Source organism: Suricata suricatta, chromosome 2, assembly GCF_006229205.1.
Source record: "Suricata suricatta isolate VVHF042 chromosome 2, meerkat_22Aug2017_6uvM2_HiC, whole genome shotgun sequence".
NCBI classification, from domain to species: Eukaryota; Metazoa; Chordata; class Mammalia; order Carnivora; family Herpestidae; genus Suricata; species Suricata suricatta.
The window spans coordinates 91,824,281-91,836,485 of record NC_043701.1 but is presented as its reverse complement, the minus strand read 5'-3'; the positions used below and the strand labels follow the sequence as shown (position 1 = coordinate 91,836,485).

The following is a 12,205-nucleotide window of genomic DNA, read 5'->3' as shown; positions in this document are numbered from 1 at the left end:
GAGGCATCATGATTCTGGACTTCAAATTATGTTACAAAGCTGTAGTCACCAAGACAGTATGGTACTAGCACAAGCACAGACACATAGATCAATGGAACAGAACAGAAAACCCAAAAATGGACCCAAAATTTTATGACCAACTAATCTTCAACTCCACTTTCTTATTCCATACACAAAAATTCAAAATGGACAAAAGACCTAAATGTGAAACAGGAAATCATCAAAATCTTAGAGGAGAACACAGGTGTCAACCTCTCTGACCTTGGCCAGAGCAACTTTATACTAGACATGTCACCAAAGGCAAGGGAAACAAAAGCAAACATCAACTTCTGGGACTTTCATCTCTTCAAGATAAAAAGCAAAGGAAACAATCAACAAAACTAAAAAGCAGCCTATGAAATAGGAGAGCATATTTGTAAATTACATAGCTGATAAAGGGTTATTACCTAAAAATCTACAAAAAATCAAACTCAAGACCCCAAAACCAAATAACCCAGTTAAGAAATTGGCAGAAGACATAAACTGACATTTTACCAAAGAACACATCCAGATGGCCAACAGACACAAGAAAAGATGCTCAACATCACTTATCAGGCAAATTCAAATCCAAACCGCAATGTGATACCACCTCACACGTATCATAATGGCTAAAATTAACAACACGGGAAGCAACAGATGTTAGCAAGGATGTGGAGAAAGGCGAGGACTCTCTTTACACTGTTGATGGGAATGCAAACTAATGCAGCTACTCTGGAGAACAAAACGGAGGTTCCTCAAAAAGTTAAAAATAGAACTACCCTACAATCCAACAATTGAACTACTAGGTATTTACCAAAAGGAAACAAAACTACAGATTCAAAGGGGTACATGCACCTGATATTTATAGCAGTATTTTCAATATAATACCCAAACTATGGAAAGATCTCAAGTGCCCATCAACAGATGAATGTATAAAGATGTGAGAAATATATATAGGAATATTACCCAGCCACCAAAAAGAATAAAATTTTCCCATTTGCAATCATGTGGATGGAAGTAGAGGGTACTATGCTATGCAAAATAAGTGAATCAGAGAAAGACAAATACCATACAATTTCACTCATATGTGAAGGTTAGGAAACAAAACAAATAAACATATGGGAAAAGGAAAAAACAGAGAAGGGGGAAACAAATGATAAGAGACTCTTAAGATAGAGAAAAAAACTGAGGTTAATGGAGGCAGGTGGGTGGGGGATAGGCTAAATAAACCCAGAAAATGTGCTCCTGGAATATGGGTCACTTTCTCCTAGAGGTGACTGTCCATTCCAGAAAGATAAAGCTGGCTGGAAAAGAGGAGAAGAAGAGCTTTTGACAGATTCAAAGGACCAAGATGACAAAAAGGATAAAGTGTCCAGAAGAGGAAATGAAAAGTCTGATGATTTGACTTAAAGAAGTTGAATCTGTAATGAAAAACCTTTACAAAAGAAATATGAATGCCTTGGTGGCTTTACTGGAAAATATCTTATAATGTCATTTGAAGAAGCATGAGGTTATTATTGTAGATTAAAGAAGGTTACAGGCATATAATCCAATGTAATGTACTATCTTTGATTGAATCATGATTGAGAAAATAATAATAATAAAGATATTTTGGGAGCCAAAGAAAAGTCATTGAAGTGTAGCTTAAAATGAATTCACTGGAGGCGGTAGGCGACATCAAGATGAAGCTGAACATCTCTTTCCCAGCTACTGGCTGCCAGAAACTCATTGAAGTGGACGATGAACTCAAACTTCGTACCTTTTATGAAAAGCGAATGGCCACAGAAGTCGCTGCTGATGCCTTAGGGGAAGAATGGAAGGGTTATGTTGTTCGAATCAGTGGTGGCAATGACAAACAAGGCTTCCCCATGAAGCAGGGTGTCTTGACCCATGGCCGTGTCCACCTGCTGCTGAGTAAGGGGCATTCCTGCTCCCGTCCACGGAGGACTGGAGAAAGAAAGCGCAAATCTGTCCGGGGTTGCATTGTGGATGCCAATCTCAGTGTTCTCAACTTGGTCATCGTCAAAAAAGGGGAGAAGGATATTCCTGGACTCACTGATACTACTGTGCCTTGTCGCCTGGGGCCCAAAAGAGCTAGCATAATACGCAAGCTTTTCAACCTCTGAAAGGAAGATGATGTCCGCCAGTATGTTGTGAGAAAGCCCCTAAACAAAGAAGGTAAAAAACCTTGAACCAAAGCACCCAAGATTCAGCGCCTTGTTACTCCACGCGTCCTCCAACACAAACGTCGGCGCATTGCTTTGAAGCAGCAGCGCACAAAGAAAAACAAGGAAGTGGCTGCAGAATATGCTAAGTTTTTGGCCAAAAGAATGAAGGAGGCCAAAGAAAAACGCCAAGAACAGATTGCAAAGAGATGGAAGCTATCTTCGCTGAGAGCTTCTACCTCAAAGTCTGAGTCTAGTCAAAAATGAGATTGTTGTAAGAGAAGCAAATAAGATCAGACATCAAAAAATAAAATAAAATAAAATAAAATAAAATGAATTCACTGATCTGTATGCAAATTAAGTCTCAACTAAGATATAAAAATTCTTGCAAATGTTCTAGGTTCACATCATGCCCCTTCATTCATGCCATGCTTGAATCAGTACCTATTGATGACACTCATACTAACCCCACACAGATAAAAGCCATTGCTATTTGTTGAGAGCTACTGGCCCAGTGTTTTGTCCTTTGTCTCTTTAATAAAACAGGCTGACTCTGGGTACATTTCTTCTGCTGAGCCCCTTGCCCATCTCCAACTTCCATTATCATCATAAACCCACCATTAGCATGGAAGAGGAATCTAGTAGAAAGGGGCAAGAGGTACAGATTTTATAGATGGCACAAAATTTAATCATGGGGTCTTCTGCTCCATTTGCATTCCTGTAAATCATGTTAAGAAGAACAGCTCCTTTGCCTCACCTCTCTCTGTGTGTTGATCCAACAAGCCATGTCATATGAGATGGTGTTCGGTGACACTTTTCATACTCTGACCTCTAAACGAGTTTGCCGGTAGCATGTTTAGAACTACCATAGCATCGAGGTAATTTTACATTATGGGAAGAGTACAACTAACTTATACCATGAAATGTATGATGGTATCAGTCTTAAGAATTAAAACGACCAAGTCATTAGAACAAAAAGTATGCAACTTTCAGTGAAATTTAAAGAAACAAACTAAAGGTAGGTAAAGAATGCTAAACTGTGGAATTAAAAGAAATTAATTGTTGTACAGTGAAAAATACAGTGTATTGTGACATCAGTGGGCTCCTGATGTTGGCAGACAAAGTCCCCAAACATGAAGATACTCATTAATTCTTGAAGTCATAGTAACCAAGTATATGTTCATAGTTTTAAAACTTTATGACACATCCATACTATTGGCAGTGAACATATTTATTGAAACCTCTTGGCAGAGGCAGATAGAGATATATATAGATATTTTACTCTTTCCATTTATAAAAATTTAGCAATTCTAAAGCATGCTAATATAAAGATTAATATAACCTGGATAATTTAGTTGTATGTTTGGTTGTAAATCACCAACATAATAATACTGATATGCAGAAGAACAGTTTCAACGATTACAGCAGATTCAAAGCAATACTGAAATCACTGGTCTGAGATATGTCATACCTCTATTTCTTTTCAGAGAAGACAACCAACAAAAACAAAACCATCAATAAAATATCAAATAAGAGTTGGACAATTACTATGGGACCATAAGGTAACCATTGCAATGGATGTAGCAACACTTTGCATGTGACGACACCCTGCTCTCTAGACCCATACATCTGGTCTTCTCTTTCTGACCAATATAAATGCAACCGTTTTCATATAATGCAAGCTGGGATATTAGTTATCGGGAGGAACAAAGAAATCAATGTTCAAGACATCTTAAAACAAATTGTGTTTATCTCTAGCACTACGAACCCCACTTGTATCTCCATTATCAGTATACTCCCCAGCATCACCAAAGTAATATAGTTATGTCAGATACTATTCTGACTTTCTTAATCTTCAGCAAAGCATTAAGCTCATGATGCCCATAAGAACCTTGAGAGGAGGTACATCCAGGCCTCCATCACAGCTTGAGGAAGAAAGAGTTCTGGAAATGGACAGACCAAGCTTCCCTCTGGATCGTTTACACTTTCTCCCCAGTCCAAACTCCCTATCACTAAAACCACTCCCCTTCAAAAACTGTCAGTAGAGACCACTATCAGGAGGGAAGCAAGACCGAACTTTGGTACTTGTTTTGGGAGTCTAAACCAGAGACCTTGTGGGCCCTTGGGACGTTGAGTTATATACACATGAAGCTGATATTCACCCCAATACTGCCATGCCAGTTGTTACTATGTTCAATTACTTCATGAGTTTGATTAAGAGGTATTTCAGGAACTGCCCATCATCAGTCCTACCCCACACACAAATACAACACTCTTTTCCCCTTAGAACTCCCAGACATCACTGAGTTAGCAACTCTAACTCTAGTGATTTGATTCATCAATATCTATGACATATCAATTGTGAATATTCTGAATCTATTCCAACAGTGTTTGCCAATGCCTACACGTGGAAAAATGAATTTAATACATCGCTTAGAAGTATGGACTTCTCAGACTTTTCAGTTTACCATGTTGCCTAGCAATAAAGGGAAACATTAGATGGGCTCCATTCTCTCCAACTGTTTACAAATATTTTACTTAAACAAATATGAATGCATCTGATAACTATACACTTAGCACACAAGTGGCAGTGATGTGGAATTTTTAAAAAACCTTCCAAGTAGGAAATAAATCTTTAAGTCCAGGCCATCTTAACTTCAATCTTTAAGGTCACTGCTTCATAACATCCTTATCAAGCAAAATATCTTTTGAACCATCTGATAAGTTATGTAATTAAAATATACTTAATGGAAGATTTCAAGTTTAAGCTTTAAGTAATTTTAAGGACTAGACTTTTAAAGGTGAGCTGGTCTATGAAAATCTCATTCATAATCTATTAGAATTATCTTGTTTGAGAATTCCTGGGCGCCTCTATCAGTTTTATCATCAGGGGAAGAAATAGCAAGATATGCAAAGAAATTAGCAAGTATTTCTCATCAGTTTTAGGAGAAAAGATGCGGTTATATCTATTAGGATGTTCTGATCTTGCAATAACCTTGTGAATATGCAAATCTTGGTGTCATAGGTTCTTCTCCAGATACTTCACACAATTTGAATGTGCATCTCTCTCCCTCCGTGTTCCTGTTCTACTTCCCGACTCCTCTGCTCGCTCTGCTTTCCCTTGATCGTAGCGACACCTACCGTCAGAACCAGAGAATATCCTCAGCTCCGCCCCCGGAGCATTTCCCAACGACCTGGACCGTTCAGGTTAAAATCTCACTCCTCGGCAGACAGAATTCAGTAAAGTAATTTGCTGGGCCATGAAAAACATGATGAAGACACAGTTAAATACCCTTAAAATAGAAATGGAATTAGTACTTAAAACCCCTGAATCATAATTTTTCAAAACTGGCAGTTTCTTGAAAGAAGTCTCCCATTCAAAGATTATACGTTTTTGGAAAATCCCTAAATATATGTGCATTTTGGAAAATTCACATCCATTCATCTTATTGATAAAGAGTTTTATTTCTTAGTTTCTGGCCTTGGTGGGCTCATGTGAATAATAGTTATAGTAATGAAGAAGGAAACTTATTTTTATATGCATTTATTGTATCTCCCCCCCAAAAGAGGCCAACTTTGTACTTCCTATGTCATCTCCAGTAACAATTATGGGAGCCTAGTCCAGAGTCTGGTTCACAGAAAAATATGTCTGGGAAGGTAGCGTTCTCCTGTCACCTTCCAGGTCCTCACTCATTCAATCTTCACAACAAGTCTGGAAGGTGAACATTATCATCTTTTCTATTACAAGAATGCCTTAGGTTGCAGTGGCTATGAATGAGGCGTTTGAACCCAGACACCCTGGACCTGGAGCAGGACAATGAAAAAGTGGGTCCAGAGGTCACATGGCCCCATGATCATTATTTTTCAAGTGAGTTCTACAAGTCATCAGTTGTCATTACAATTGTTAAGGCAATGATGAGAATGTTAGATCAAGCATGATCAAATACATGAGTAAAGTCAGGAGCCCCATTGTGAAGAATATAAGATTCCCCTTACAGGTTTTTGCTTTCTCTCCAATCAGCTCTGGAGACTAAGATCCCCAAAATAGCCCATATGGGCCTGCTCTTCCAGATGTTAGAACCTAATGTGTCATGTCTCCTTTGGTGGGGAAAACAAAAAATTAGGGTTGAAAAGATCTAAGTTTGAGCCACTTTCTGTGAGCCTGGCCAAGTCACTGAACCCATTTGAGGCTCAATTTAAAGTGAGGTAAATGGCACCTTTCAAATTAAGATGGCAACTGGAGTCCACATTCTTCCAAACTCTCCAATGAGTACTACAGGGAAAAAAATTATTCCTTCTTGGGAACTACACAATGGTAGTTAGCCAAAATGAAAATTCAAGTACAGGCAAGATCAGAGTGAGAGAGGACTGACATGCCCATAATCAAGGTGTGCCTTCAAAGCAAAAATGAAAGCAACCCCCCACATCCGGGAGGTTTGCAGTGAGTCCTGTACATAAGGCTTAATCAAGACATGGTAGGTGGTAGTAAATTTAAGTTCTGTTGGAGTTTTCAAGATGTGCAATCAAACTTCAAATCATCATAGAGTGGAGAGCCACAAAGACACCCACTGTATAAATGTAGCCAAAAGGGCAGCTTAAGAAGCAGAGGACATTCCTAAGGTTTATTATCTGGCTTGAGACACCTTTGCAGAGTCATCTCGCTCATATATATAAAAACAAGTTCTGCAATTATAAAGAAAGAACAATTTCAAAAGAGTAAAGAGGTATTATAATTGAAAATGTGACAGTTAACTTTTTTTTACTATAATGGATACCATGAATATTAAATTCAATACTACAAAAATCACACCAGAAGACAAATGAAAAATTCTGAATATAATACTAAAGAATAAAAATTATAAAGGACACATATATAATGCTGTCAGAAATCCAATACTCACAAAACAACTTTTCAAGAAAGAGTTTAATAGGATGAAAATCAATTACCAGCTAGGTAGTACAAAAAAAACACTTCTAAGAAATGAACACAGCCTTGGGTATTTCCATTAGACAAATTCTTTGCCTTTTATACAAAATCAAGGAGTAGAAAATTTACTGGATAATACCTTAAGTTTTTTAATCAAGAGGGTCAGAATTACCTCGTCTTTCTTCTATGCTAAACAATTAGATGATACTGTACCCTAAACAAATACATCTAGAATCTACTGAACCAGGAATAATTCAACATCCAAGCAAGCTCTCATTTTCATGAGAGGAAAATAAAGATATTTTAGACTTACACCTGTCAATAAATATTATGAAAGTACTTTTGCTCTGAAATTTCACAAAATCAAAAAATATTCCAACAAAAAAAGATATGACATAGAGAAATGTCAATGAGAAATGAAACCAATGAAACTCAATGTCAAAAAAGGTTAAAAACTGTATTTTGAAACAAGCAAATACTAAGTAATTTTATCAATTAGAATGTCATTGACTAAAAGTAACAGAAAACAGACTCAGTTGATTTAAATAATAGGAAAAATTATTTTTTTAACTAAAAAAAGCCTAAATCATGATGCTTCTAAGATCAGTCAAAGCAATGACTCATATTTAAACACACACACACACACACACACACACACACACACACACACACACCCCTTTCTATTAGGCTCTTTAAATGATATCAACTTTGCATTCTTAAGCACCCTCATGATCCCAAGGTGGGTGTGACAGATCTGCACATCATCGTATTTAGACATTATCATAAACAATGACAAAGGGGGCTTTTTCTTCATATTTCTTGATACTAATGAGCAAGAAATTTTTCCTTAGATTTCTCCTATTTCATTGGCCAGAATCAATAACGTATTCATACTTAAACCAGTACTGACTGGATTAGAATGGGGCCACCATGGCCGGATTAAAATAGACCAGGGGTTCTCAATCTCAGCACTACTGACATTTGAGACTGGAAAATTCTTTGTTGTAGGAGCTGACCCTGTACATGGTATGGGCATTTGCAATTAACTCTGGCCTCTACACACTGGGTCCTAGCACCCTCGTTAGTTGTGACAACTCAGAGGGTCTCTAGACACTGCCAAATGTCTCTAGTTGAAAGGCACTGGAATAGACCAATCAAGATTTCCCTCTGGGACTAGCTATGTGGCCCAACTCCCCTCAGTATACAAAGCACAGAAAAAGGGGAGTGTCTGAACTAGATCACTTTCATTCTAAAAAAGACCAGGATGTAAGCAAAATAATCTTAAGTAAGCAACCAGCAGTATTCAGTAATTTTTGAAAATACATACAGCAAGTGTAAAATATGAAATTAACAATCCCCAGTTCTGCTAAAGATCTTCATTCTTCTTTTATGATTTTGCTATACTGTTCACTTATGAAGCACACAAAATATCAGTCCATACATAGAAGAATTATAATATGAAATTTAATGGACTTTTAGAAGTAGCTCCTTGAACACTAATTTTCATTGCAAATTTCTATGTACAATCTTTAGCCCATAAAAATCCTGACCAAGTATTGCATTTAGCTGTGTGAAGTGAAGGACCAGCTGGAGGAAACAGACCCTCTTTCATGTCACATAACACTCCTCTTTTAATATTTTTTGAAATTATCAACATAAAATGATTGCCTACATAAAGATGTACAAATTCCCTAAAAACATCATCCAATTTAGATCCTGATACTTTCACATTAGTTTATGAATAGAACTGGGTTTTGGCAGATATAATCATTAGCTTTGAAACTCAAGTTTATCTCATTATAAACATTATATTTGCCATCTTCATATTCTTCGTCCCCTAAGCTCATGAGAAGACCATATGCACGCTCTCTCCAGTTCTTCAATGGAGCTGGCCGCCCCACACATCATCCAGGAGACCTAGGCCTATTTGCTCCCCAGACCCGCTGTTTATTCCTCTCCTCCCCTTGTCCTGGGACTCATTGGTTCTGCTTTCTTCTTCCTACTCGATCAACTCTTCGTCCATTTGAAAACTAGTTTTGGATCCCTCTGCAGACCTGTCAGGGCTGCCTCCCCAAACTGGATCTGGAGAAATGGAATGCCTCCCCTGAGGCAAGGGAAACAAAAGTAGTAACTTTTGGGACTATATCAAAACAAAAAGTTTCTGCACACCAAAGGAAACAATCAACAAAACTAAAATACAATCTACTGAATGAGAGAAGATATTTGCAATGACATACCTCATCAAGGGTTAGTACCCAAAATATATCAAGAACTTCTACAGCTCGATATCGGAAGGAAGGAAGGAAGGAAGGAAACCCAAATAATCCAATCTAAAAAATGAGAAGACATGAATAGATGTTTGTCCAAAGAAGACATACAGATGGTCAACAGACACATGAAAAGATCACTCATCACAGGTAAATGTAAATCAAAATCACAATGAGATATCAATAGACAGATGGATAAAGATGAGGCGCGCGCGCGCGTGTGTGTGTGTGTGTGTGTGTGTGTACACATATACATATACACAATGGAATGTTACTCAACCTTAAGAAAGAAAGAAATCTTTTCATTTGCAACAACATGGATAAATCTAGAGGGTATAAAGCTAAGTGAGGTAAGTCAGAAAAAACAATGGCATACGATTTTACTCATATATGGAATTTAACAAACAAAACAAAAGAACAAAGAAAAAAAAGACGAACCAAAAAACAGATGATGATGATGATGAACTTTTTTTAACGTTTATTTATTTTTGAAAGACAGAGAGACAGAGCTGAGCAGGAGAGGGGCATAGAGAGAGGGAGACACAGCATCTGAAGCAGGCTCCAGGCTCTGCACTGTCAACAGAACTCAACGCAGGGCTCAAATCCATGAACTGTGAGATCGTGACCTAAGGTGACATCAGCTGCTTAATCGACTGAGCCACCAGGGCGCCCCAATGATGATGGGGATTAAAGAATACATTTATCATGATGAACACTGATGTATAGAATTAGAGAATCACTATATAGTACATCTAAACCTAATTTATCACTGCATGTTACCCATACTGGAATTAAAATTTTAAAAATAAAAGCAAAACAACAAAAAATTATCATTGGTAGGTATATAAGGGAGATGAAAGATGAATGATAAATGGGATAGGGACACACTTGAATATGGAGAACGTATTTCCAGAAGAAAGCCCAAGAAGTTGATCATAACTATTGCCCCTAGTACAGAGACCCATACTCTGCAAAATAAACACTGTTTATTTTTTCTCAGTGCGAGACTGACAAATTCAAACAGCCAGATGGACACTTACATGCAAATACATACACACCTCCTAAATGGATGGGTAATTATAACCCTAAATTCAATGTATTATTTATGTAACCAATTCATTTTGTAAAAATGTAGTCACTGTCCTTGAAAGAACGAACCCTAAGTGGGACTATCTTGCTTTATTAAAAATCTTTATTTACTTGGATAAACTTATATTTTGTTCCCAGGTGGAAAGAAATCGAAAAAACTTATAATAGCTTAAAAATTTAAGAAAACATTTTAAATTTTAAATAATTATAAAATGAAACCATTTGCTTTGCATGTTTCGTTATATAAAATTTGCTTTTGAAGAAGTGACTAAAATAAAGTATTTCAGATAACTTCACAGTAAGATTAAACACGATCTTAAGATTCAAAACATTATCCTCCACTGAAATAAAATTTCTCGAACTTATCAGGTAGCCAAGCACCTACGCAAAAAGTATTTCCTCAATTAAAACCAGTAGAGTCCAGTTGTGTTCACAGTCGCCGCGGGGCTGCCTGCAGCTCACAGAGCTTCACCAGAATTAGAAGGGGGTCTAGCCTGCCAGCAAATGGATTGGTAGTAAAGCACCGAGGAAGCTACAGAAGCCGCTGGCAAGAGCGCGCCCCCTACTGGAAGGGTGAAGAAACTTCATCATTGCAGGCCCGGTATTGTGGCAAAATTAGACGTTATCAGAAGTCCGCTGAACTTCTGATCCGCAAACTTCCTTTCCAGAGTCTGGTGCGAAAAATTGCTCAGAACTTCAAAACAGATCTGCGCTTCCAGAGCACGGCTACTGGTGCTTTTCTAGAGACAAGTGAGGCCTACCTGGTGGGCTTCTTTGAAAATACCAACCTGTGTGCTATCTGTGTAACAATCATGCCAGAAGACATCCAGCTAGGACGCTGCATGCTTAAGCATCCACTCTGACGGAAAACACTTCATTCTTTAAAATAAAATCGCTTCTTGTTATTGGCAGTTCTGAATGTTAGATTCCCCCCCTCCCATGGGGTCAAAAGATACCTAAGTGTACAATTGCAAATGGAAAAATAGGGGACAGAAATCAGGTATTGGCAGTTTTTCCATTTTCATTTGTGTGCGAATTTTTAATATAAATGCGGGACATAAAGCATTCGTGCAAGTCAAAAGGCTTAGTGAACACCTTTCAGCAGTTCAACTTTATTACAATCGAAAATAAACCTGTTAAAGTATTCTGGACAATGCCAGCATTTTAATTGTTTTTAAAAAGGTCAGTTTATTACAGTGGCAACTAAATGGTGTTCCTAGCATTTTTAATCAATACAGTAGATTCCATCCAGTCACTACACGTTTTTTTATTTTTAATTTTTTTTAACATTTTATTTTATTTTTGAGGGAGAGAGAGAGACAGCATGAGCAGGAGAGGGTCAGAGAGAGAGGGAGACACAGAATCTGCAGACAGGCTCCAGGCTCTGAGCTGTCAGCACAGAGCCTGACGCGGGGCTCCAACCCACAAACCCACGAACCACGAGATCATGACCTGAGCCGAAGCTGGACGCTCAACCCACTGACCACCCATTATTAACAAGTAACGTATTTACTTTTTAATTTACATCCAAGTTAGTTAGCATATGGTGCAACAATGATTTCAGGAACAGATTCCTTAGTGCCCCTCACCCATTTAGCTCATCCCCCCTCCCACAACCCCTGCAGTAACCCTCTGTTTGTTCTCTGTATTTAAGAGTCTCTTATGTTTTGCCCCCCCTTCCTGTTTCTGTATTATTTTTGCTTCCCTTCCCTTATGTTCATCTGTTTGACAATAGCCAA

At 37.9% G+C, this 12,205-nt stretch overlaps 2 pseudogenes; both read left to right on the top strand.

The window, feature by feature from the left end:
* The first annotated feature begins 1,682 nt into the window (after positions 1 to 1,682).
* LOC115306978 lies at positions 1,683 to 2,462 on the top strand (annotated as a pseudogene).
* Positions 2,463 to 2,968: 506 nt separating this feature from the next.
* Positions 2,969 to 11,329, top strand: LOC115275348 (annotated as a pseudogene).
* Positions 11,330 to 12,205: the final 876 nt, after the last annotated feature.